Below are 10132 nucleotides of genomic sequence, written 5' to 3' on the forward strand. Positions count from 1 at the left end.
ATTGCCAAAACCTGCAAGCAACCAAGATGCCCTTTGGTATGTGAATGGATAAAAAAAAACGTGGTCCGGGGCGCCTGGGTGGCTCAGTTGGTTAAGCGTCCGACTTCAGCTCAGGTCATGATCTCGCGGTCCGTGAGTTCGAGCCCCGCATTGGGCTCTGGGCTGATGGCTCAGAGCCTGGAGCCTGCTTCCGATTCTGTGTCTCCCTCTCTCTCTGCCCCTCCCCCGTTCATGCTCTGTCTCTCTCTGTCTCAAAAATAAATAAAATGTAAAAAAAAAAAAATTTGTGTCTCCCTCTCTCTCTGCCCCTCCTCCGTTCATGCTCTGTCTCTCTCTGTCTCAAAAATAAATAAAACGTTAAAAAAAATTTTTTTAAATAAAAAAAAAAAAAACAACAACAAAAAAAACGCGTGGTCCACCCAGACAATGGAATGTTATTCAGCACTAAAAAGAAATGAGCTATTAAGCCATGAAAACTTGGAGAAAACTTAGATACACATTACTAAGTGAAAGAAGCTAATCTGAGAAGGCTACATACTGTATGATCCCAACGATATGACATTTGGAAAATGCATAACTATGGAGGCAGTAAAAAAAAAAATCAGTGGTTGCCAGGGTTTGGGGATGGAGGGAGGGATGAATAGGAGGAGCACAGAGGATTTTGAGGGCAGTGAAAATACTCTACGATACTGTAATGATAGATACAAACCCTCTGTAGTTTCCCCCATCTCAATTTTGCTGTAAAACTAACACTACTCTTAAAAAAAAAAAAAAAAAAAAAAAGATTCAGTTCAGGCCTCACTTTCTCCTAGAAGTCTCTCTTTTTTTTTTTTTTTAACTACCTCACCTCCAGGTTGGGCAAATACTCCTCCTTTTCATTTCTCAGAGTACTCAATGCTCTCCTCTACTATTGCATATTATATTAGAATCACTTATCCTCATATCTGTATCTATGACTAAACTGTGAGTTCCTTCAGAGAAAGGATATTACCTTACTCATCTTTTCTCCCCATGGTTTAGTAGAGTGCCTGGCACATAGTAAGAATTCAATAAATATATAACCTGAAATGAAAAGAAATTTAATGTCAGTTACTTGGACATTGCCTTTAAGAGTATCCAGCTTTTGGCAATTCCTACCAAAATAATTCAAGCATTCTTCACAGAGCTAGAACAAACAATCCTAAAATTTGTATGGAACCTGAAACAACCCCGAATAGCCAAAGCAATCCTGAAAAAGAAAACCAAAGCTGGAGGCATCAGAATCCTGGACTTGAAAATATATTACAAAGCTGTAACCATGAAAACAGTGTGGTACTGGCACAAAAACAGACCCTCAGGTCAATGGAACAGAATAGAGAGCCCAGATATGGACCCACAAACATATGGCAAACTAATCTTTGACAAAGCAGGAAAGACTATCCAATGGAATAAAGACAGTGTCTTCAGCAAATGGTGCTGGGAAAACTGGACAGCGACATGCAGAGAAATGAACCTGGACCACTTTCTTACACCATACACAAAAATAAACTCAAAATGGATAAAAGACCTCAATGTAAGACAGGAAGCCATCAAAATCCTTGAGGAGAAAGCAGGCAAAAACCTCTTTGACCTTGGCAGCAGCAACTTCTTACTCAAAACATTTCCAGAGGCAAGGGAAACAACAGCAAAAATGAACTATTGGGACCTCATCAAAAAGAAAGCTTCTGCACAGCAAAGGGAACAGTCAGCAAAACTAAAAGGCAAACAACAGAATGGAAGAAGATATTTGGAAACGACATATCAGATAAAGGATTAGTATTCAAAATCTATAAAGAACTTATCAAACTCAACACCCAAAAACCAAATAATCCAGTGAAGAAATGGGCAAAAGGCATGAATAGACATTTCTCCAAAGAAGACATCTAGATGGCCAACCGACACAGGAAAAAAATGCTCAACATCACTCATCATCAGGGAAATACAAATCAAAACCACAATGAGATACCACATAACACCTGTCAGAATGGCTAACATTAACAACTCAGACAACAACAGATGTTGGCGAGGATGAGGCAAAAGAGAACCCTTTTGCACTGATGCTGTGAATGCAAACTGGTACAGCCAATCTGGAAGACAGTATGGAGGTTCCTGAAAAAATTAAAAATAGAACTACCCTATGACCCAGCAATTGCACTACCAGGTATTTATCCAAGGGATACAGGTGTGCTGTTTCGAAGGGACACACGCACCCCCATGTTTATAGCAGCACTATCAACAAGAGCCAAAGTATGGAAAGAGCCCAAATGTCCATCGATGGAAGAATGGATAAAGAAGACATGGTATATATATACAATGGAGTATTACTTGGCAATCAAAAAGAATGAAATCTTGCCATTTGCAACTACGTGCGTGGAACTAAGGAGTATTATGCTAAGTGAAATTAGTCAGAGAAAGACAGATATCATATGACTTCACTCATATGAGGAATTTAAGATACAAAACAGATGAACATAAGAGAAGAGAAGCAAAAATAATATGAAACCATGGAGGGGGACAAAACATCAAAGACTCTTAAATATGGAGAACAAACAGAGGGTTGCTGGAGGGGTTGTGGCAGGGGAGATGGGTTAAACGGGTAAGGGGCATTAAGGAATCTACTCCTGAAATCATTGTACTATATGCTAACTTGGATGTAAATTAAACAATAAATAAATTAAAACAAAAAAACAAAACAAAGAAAGTATCCAGCTTTTGGGGCACTTGGGGGGCTCAGTCGTTCAGCATCTGACTTAGGCTCGACTCATCATCGCACGGTTCCTGAGTTGGAGTTCCACATGGGGTGAGCTCAAGCTTCGCTTTGGGAAAAACATGAGCTCCGCTTTGAATGAGCCTCTCTTCTCTCTCTCTCTCTTTCTCTCTCTCTGGCCTTCACTCACTTGCATGCTTTCTCAAAAACAAACAAAAGTATCCCGCTTTAAAAAAATTTTTTTTTTTTTTTTGAGAGAGGGAGAGAGAGAGAGAGAGAGTGAGTGGGGGAGAGGGGCAGAGGGGGAGAGAGAGATTGAGACAGAGAGTGAATCTTAAGCAGGCTCCACACTCAACCTGGAGCCCAATCCCACGATCCTGGGATCATGACCTGAGTCAAAATCAAGAGTCGGACGCTCAACCAACTGAGCCACTCAGGCACCCATAAAAGTATCCAGCTTTTAAAGCATATGAGAAGATGCAAGAAACTGTCCTCCAGAATTAAGCTGGATTATGCCAGCTTAACTCCTGAGTTTCAATTTCCCACTGCATTGCCTGTCTTTTAGGATTCCTCTTGCTGAGTCCCATTCCTGACTGATTCCTGCATTTACTCCCCTCAGCTTTTATGCTCTCTTTTCTTGAGGCCTGAAAATCCACCTTGGCTCTATTCATTCATCATTTACCAAAAAATATTTATTCTGCCAGGCACTTCCTGGCACTGGGGTTACAAGGAGAAATGCGACAAGGCTCCTGCCCTAGAACTCGTATTGAATTAAGGAAAGAGGCTTGTAAACAAAGGGTTGAAAGAGGGAGATGCACACTACAGTAGCAATATCCATGTTCTCTTGGCATTCAGAATTTGGGCTTTTATCTTGGGAGAGAGGCGGAAAATCCATGATATAAGGATTTGTAATTTTACTAAGGTGGACATTTGAATGGAGCTATCTTCAAGGTTGGTGAGCAATGAAACAAAACAGCTGGGTCCAGATGCCTTGATACGGTGTGCATTTCAGCCTGGCATTGGGGTCCCTTACACCTCCTTAAGCATATTGTCATAGTCACTACAGAGATTAGGTGATTGCTTAAAATCTTCAAGAGGGGCACTTGGGTGGCTCAGTAGGTTGAGCATCTGACTCTTGGTTTTGGCTCATGTCAGGACTCTGTTGGGACTCTCTCTCTCTCTCTCTCTCTCTCCCCCCTTCTCTCTCTGCCCATCCCTTGCTCATGCTCTTCTTCTCCCTCTCTCAAAATAAATAAATAAATAAATAAGAACTTAGAAAAAACCTTCAAGAACACTTCATCAGAAAATTATATGCTATTACGGGGTTCTCAAAAATGGAGAGTTCTCAAAGACCAAGAAAATTTTCTCAGGAATGCCAAGGATATATTTTATATATTTAAGGGTAAAATTATCAACTATGTGAACCTGCACCCTACAAGCTACAAATTATTGCTGAGAGAAATTTAAGAAGATCTAAAATAATGGCAAAGTAAACAATATTCATCAATCAGGGGCACCTGGCTGACTCTGTCGGTGGAGCATGCAACTCTTGATCTCAGGGTCGTGAGTTCAAGGCCCATGTTGGGTGTAGAGACTACTTAAAAATAAAAAAAAAAAAAAATTCATCGGGACACCTGGGTGGCTCAGTTGGTTAAGCATCTGACTTTGGCTCAGGTCATGATCTCACAGTTCGTGAATTTGAGCCCCGCATCAGGCTCTGCGCTGACAGCGCGGAGCCTGCTTGGGATTCTCTTTCTCTTTCTCTCTCTCTCTCTCTCTCTCTCTCTCCCTCTGCTCCTCCCCAACTCATACTCTTTTTCTTTGTCTCAAAATAAATAAATAAACTTTAAAAAGAAATTCATCAATCATAAGGCCCATTGTTGTCAAGGATTGAATTCTCCCCAAACTGATGTACAGATTCAATTCATCTCCATCAGAATTTCAAAAGACCTTTTGTAGAAATCAATGATCTCATTCTAAAATGTATATGGACCCCTGAGTACCTGGGTAGTTCAGTCTGTCAAGTGTCCTACTCATGATCTCAGCTGGGGTCTTGATATCAAGGTTGTGAGTTTGAGCCCTGCGTTGGGCATGGAGCCTACTTAAAAAAAAAAATATATATATATACACACACACACACACACACACACACACACACATATATATACGTGTGTATATATATATGGATATGCAAAAGACCTAGAACAGTCAAAACAATTTTGAAAAAGAAGATAGTTGGAGGACTGAACACTATCTGATTTCAGGAGTTACCATATAGTTACAGCAATTAAGACAGTTTGGTATTGGTGTAACAGTAGATACAGAGATCAATGGAACAGAATATACAGTTTGAAACTGACCCACACATATATAGTCAATTGTCTTTCAACAAGGGGCCAAGACAATTCATTGGAGAAAAGTCTTTTCAACAAATAGGGCTGGAACAATGGCACATCCATATGCAAAACAGTTTTGTCCTTCACTTCATACCACACACAAAAATTACTTTTATTTTTTTTTTTAATGTTTATATTCGAGAGAGAGACTGTGAACAGGGGAGGGGCAGAGAGAGATGGAGACAGAATCAGAAGCAGGCTCCAGGCTCAGAGCTGTCAGCACAGAGCCCAATGCCCAACCAAAAGCTACCCAGGCACCCCCCAAAATTACCCTTAAAAGGGTTAGTATCTGAAATGTAAAAGTTAGTTATAAAATTTCTAGAAGAAAACAGAAGAAATTCATTGTATCCAATGGTAGGCAAAGATTTCTTAAATAAAACACAAAAAGCAGAAACCGTAAATAAAAAAAAAGATAAATTGTATTTTATTAAAGTTAAAAACCTTTGTTCTTTGAAAGATACTATTAAAAAATGAAAACTCTAGGGGCACCTGGGTAGCTCAGCCAGTTAAGTATCAGACTTCGGCTCAGGTCATGATCTCACAGTTTGTGAGTTTGAGCCCCACATCTCGGGCTCTGGGCTGACAGAGTAGAGTCTGTTTTGGATTCTCTCTCACTCCCTCCCTCTTCTTCTGTTTCTCCTGCACTCTCCCTCTCTCTCAGAAATAAATGAATAAATAAATAAATAAATAAATAAATAAATAAATAAATAAGAGAGTTTAAAAAAAAATGAAAACTCTACACTTACCTTGATGAGCACTGAGAAATGTACAGAATTGTTGAATCACCGTATTGCACACCTGAAACTAATACAACACTGCCTGTTAACTATACTGAAATTAACATAAACAATAATAATGGAAAAGAAAACTCAAGCCCCAGATTGGGAGAAAAATGTTTGAAATAGATATATTTGACAAAGAACCAGTATTCAGAACATAAAAGAACTTGTACAGCTCAGTAATAAGACATCTTAATTTTTTTAATGAGCAAAAGAGTTGAACGAACACTGTGCAAAAGAAAAAATATAAATGCCCAAAAAGAATATGAAAAGATGTTTAATATAGTTAATAGGGAAACACAAATTAAAATCACAATGAGATATCATAACATACCCACCAGGATGGCTAACATTAAAAAGATCGACAATACCGGGGCACTTGGGTAGCTCAGTCAGTTAAGTGTCCGACTTCAGCTCAGGTCATGATCTGGGAATGTGGGAGTTTGAGCCCCTGAGCTCCATATGAGGCTGTCTGCTCTCCGCACAGAGCCTGCTTCTGTCTCCCTCTCTGCCCCTCCCCCGCTTGCCTGTGCAGGCACGCTCTCAAAAATAAATGAACATTAAAAAAATTTGACCATACCGTGTATTGTCAAGGATGTACAGCAACTGGAACTCTCTTACAGTGTTTGTGGGGGTATAAAATGATAAACCACTTTTTTTTAAGTTTATTTATTGCTAATTTCTATACCCAACATAGGGCTCAAACTCACAACCCCAGGAGTCAAGAGTCACATGCTCCACCAGTTCAGCCAACCAGGCACTCTGGTAAACCACCTTGCAAAGCAGTTGGGCAGTTTATTAAAATGGGAAACATGCACTTGCCATATAACTAGTAATTCCGCTCCTAGATGTTTACCCCAAAAAAGTGAAAACACATATCCATACAAAGACTTCTATATGTACTTTCATATTAGTTTTATTCATAGTTAGCAAAAATAGAAACCAAATGTTCCTTAACAATTAACTAGATAAACAAATTGTGGAATATCCATGCAATGAAATACCATTTGGCAATAAAAAGGAATGAACTAATGATACACAGAGCAACATGGATGAATCTCAAAAATATCATGTTAAACAGAAGAAGCCAGAAACAAACCGGTGCCTACTGTATGATTCTACTTCTATGAAACTGTAGAAAAGGCAAAAACTAAAGTGACAGGAAGCAAATCAACATTTGGTCATGTCAAAATGACTCGGGCAACTTGAATAGGATCCTACCTCCTAAAGACTGGACAAATCTAGTTATCAATAAACTTAATAATTGCAATGGAATTGCACATCAAATGTGTTTCAATCCATGAGTTTGTAACGATATTAAAACATACATACATACACACATCGTTTACAAAAATAAGCCTAAGACAAACAATTGGTGGTGGTGTAACAGAAACGTTATATTATATGTTCTGTACTGTATTTCTAACGACATTTGGCTTGACCTCAGAGATTTTAAAATTATGAAATATTTATTAAATATATGGTTATCGAGGCAAATGAGATTGTGTTTATTTGTGAGGATGTAAGTGAACTTGTTTTCTTCTGTCAAAACATTTCTTAATGTTGTCAACAATAAACAACACTTTGAAACTCTTTTATAAACCATCTAATCTTGGGTTCTATCCACAGAAATTCCCTGAATTCATACCACGTGTCCATTCAGTCCACATGGCTTTTCTGTCCTCTTTCCACGTCTGAAATGCCAGGTCCTCTGAAACCTCCCAGTTTCATTACTGTAAGTGCTGAAATGCCAAGCAGTCTCCTAAATTCCAGGCCACTTGGGTAGTATCTTAACACTTCCCATTCTTGAAGTCCTAGGTTTATGTTAGATCACTTTTAGTTTTGCCCACTTGAGGACTCCAGTCAGTCCACAGACATTTTGTTAGGATTTATAGATTTTCTCCCTTTAGGGTGGCATTTAATCACGAGGGAAACCAAAGAATCTGAATGGGGGAGCCTGGGTAGCTCAGTGGGTTGAGCGTTCCACTCGATTTCAGCTCAGGTCCAGAAAGCACAGTCATGAGATTGAGCTCTGTGTCTGGCTCTGAGCTTTGCATGGAGCCTGCATGGGATTCTCTCTCCCTCTCCCTCTGCTCCTCTCCCACATTTGTGTACTCTCTGTCTCTCTCTAAAAAAAAAAAAAAAAGAATCTGGATGGATTCATAAAACCCATAATCATCAATGGAAAAACAACTCGAAGTGCAAGCTCTCCTGATAGTTTTCAGTCAGTTTGTCTCATAGTCAGAAAAGTTGTTTTTATCTGTCACCAACTGGGACTGTGTGGAAAACACAGATTCTGAATGGGACCCCGGGGGAAGGGGAGGTTGTGTGTGGGAAGTGAGGAGGAGTGAGATAGGATGTGTATGTCACCAGAATTATGTTCCTCCACATAACTGGGAGGAGGATGGAAATTTAGAGCTAGAAAGGAACTTAGCAATCATCTACTCCATATTTTTTATCTTACGGACTAAGAAACAAAGGCTTAAAGAAGTAAAATAGCAGTACCCAGGAGCAAGAAGTAGCCTGAAGCCTAGTTCATGGTCCTTTCTACTATACCCCCTGTCTATTTTTGAAAATGATTTATTTAGAGGGGCACCTGGGTGGCTCAGTCGGTTGACTGTCCTACTTCAGCTCAGGTCATGATCTCATGGTTAGTGGGTTGGAGCCCTGCCTTGGGCTGTGCTGACAGCTCAGAGCCTGGAGCCTGCTTTGGATTCTGTGCCTTCCTCTCTCTCTGCCCCTCCCTGGCTTGTGCTCTGTTTCTGTCTCTCAAAAATAAACAAATGTTAAAAAAAAAAAAAAAAGAAAATTATTTATTTAGAAAGCTAAAACAGACAAATGCAAGAGACAAACTCTTCATAGATTTCAGGGTTCCAGTGACAGTGAGATTTTTATCAAGACTAAAAACTGCCTGAGCCATAAAGGTAATTTAAATATTTGCAGAAGCTAGTTTAAACTAGGTCTGGTATTTCCTAGGGGTACACCTCCCTTGTTTATGTTTCTTAATTAAAAAGTTGAAAACAAAAAAGTAGAAAGATAGGCCATGGGTTCCACACGGGCTCAAATTCAATCCTTGATCATTCATTCCTCATTCAGCAGTATTTAAAGTCTGATATGGATAAGGCACTATGCCAGGTGCTGGGAATCCACAGAACACAGTCCCTGCACCCTCAGAGCTTACACTACAGGTGAAGACAGAGTATCACAGTAGTAATTACATTCAAGTGTGTTGAGTGTTACAACTGGGGAAATGCCAGATTCTATGGATTTATCCCTGGGGAAAAATTCAAGCTGTTTCTCTTCTGTTATAAATATATTTCTGGGCTGCCTCGTGAGTTCTCCAAACATGCATTCTTTTCAATAAAACATTTAAACAACAAACGTTTACTGAATACCTACTGGTGTGCCATACAGTACGTGAACATCCGCAAGAAAGATAAATTAGCAATGTAAGAATCCTTCTGTACAAGTACAAAATTATTTTGTATTATACATGCCTGATATTTTTACTATCATTTGAAACCACTGAAACCATTTGAAACCACTGTGATCTGAAAAACAATTTGATTTATCTTGAGACTTCAGGCCCCCAGAAGAATACTATTTTTTAAAACAGGTTTTGTCTAGCAAAATTACCCACCCCGCGCCTATCTTTTCAGAGCGCTGCAAGGCTCTACCTACTACCTGGCAGAGGTCTGAATGGAGCCTCTCCATCCTTAAAGGGCCAGCTCAGGGCTCTCCTCTACCAAATGCTTCCCTGCCATAAGCCTGCGTACACCTTTCGCCCTCCCTACTCTTATAGATCCCGCATTTATATAGCATTTAGCATGTATTCTTTTCAGTGTTGACTTTGTATATGTGTGTCTTCCCCAAACTGGAGGGATTGTTTAGCTAAAGGCTGTAACTCGCCATCCCCCTATGGTATCACCTTAAGAGGCGGTCGCCCCAGATCCGTAAATTCAGCACAGAAATAGAAATTCCACTCATAATGTAGCAGACTCTCTCATTAACCTTGGGGCCCTATTTCCCTCTCACTTGCAACAATCTGGTTTATTCCACGGGGTGGAGAAAGAAGCCAGGCTGGCAGGGTGGGAAAGGAATGGCGTCAGTGTGAGGTCACGCCACATTGTCCCGAATGCCATCTCCACTCCGAGGCTACGTTAACGCAGGATGGAGGGATGCAGCCGGAGGAAAGATACAGGCCCACCTCGTGCAGACTACGAGCAAAAAGA

This window comes from Lynx canadensis, chromosome D1, assembly GCF_007474595.2.
Source record: "Lynx canadensis isolate LIC74 chromosome D1, mLynCan4.pri.v2, whole genome shotgun sequence".
In the NCBI taxonomy this organism is placed as follows: Eukaryota; Metazoa; Chordata; class Mammalia; order Carnivora; family Felidae; genus Lynx; species Lynx canadensis.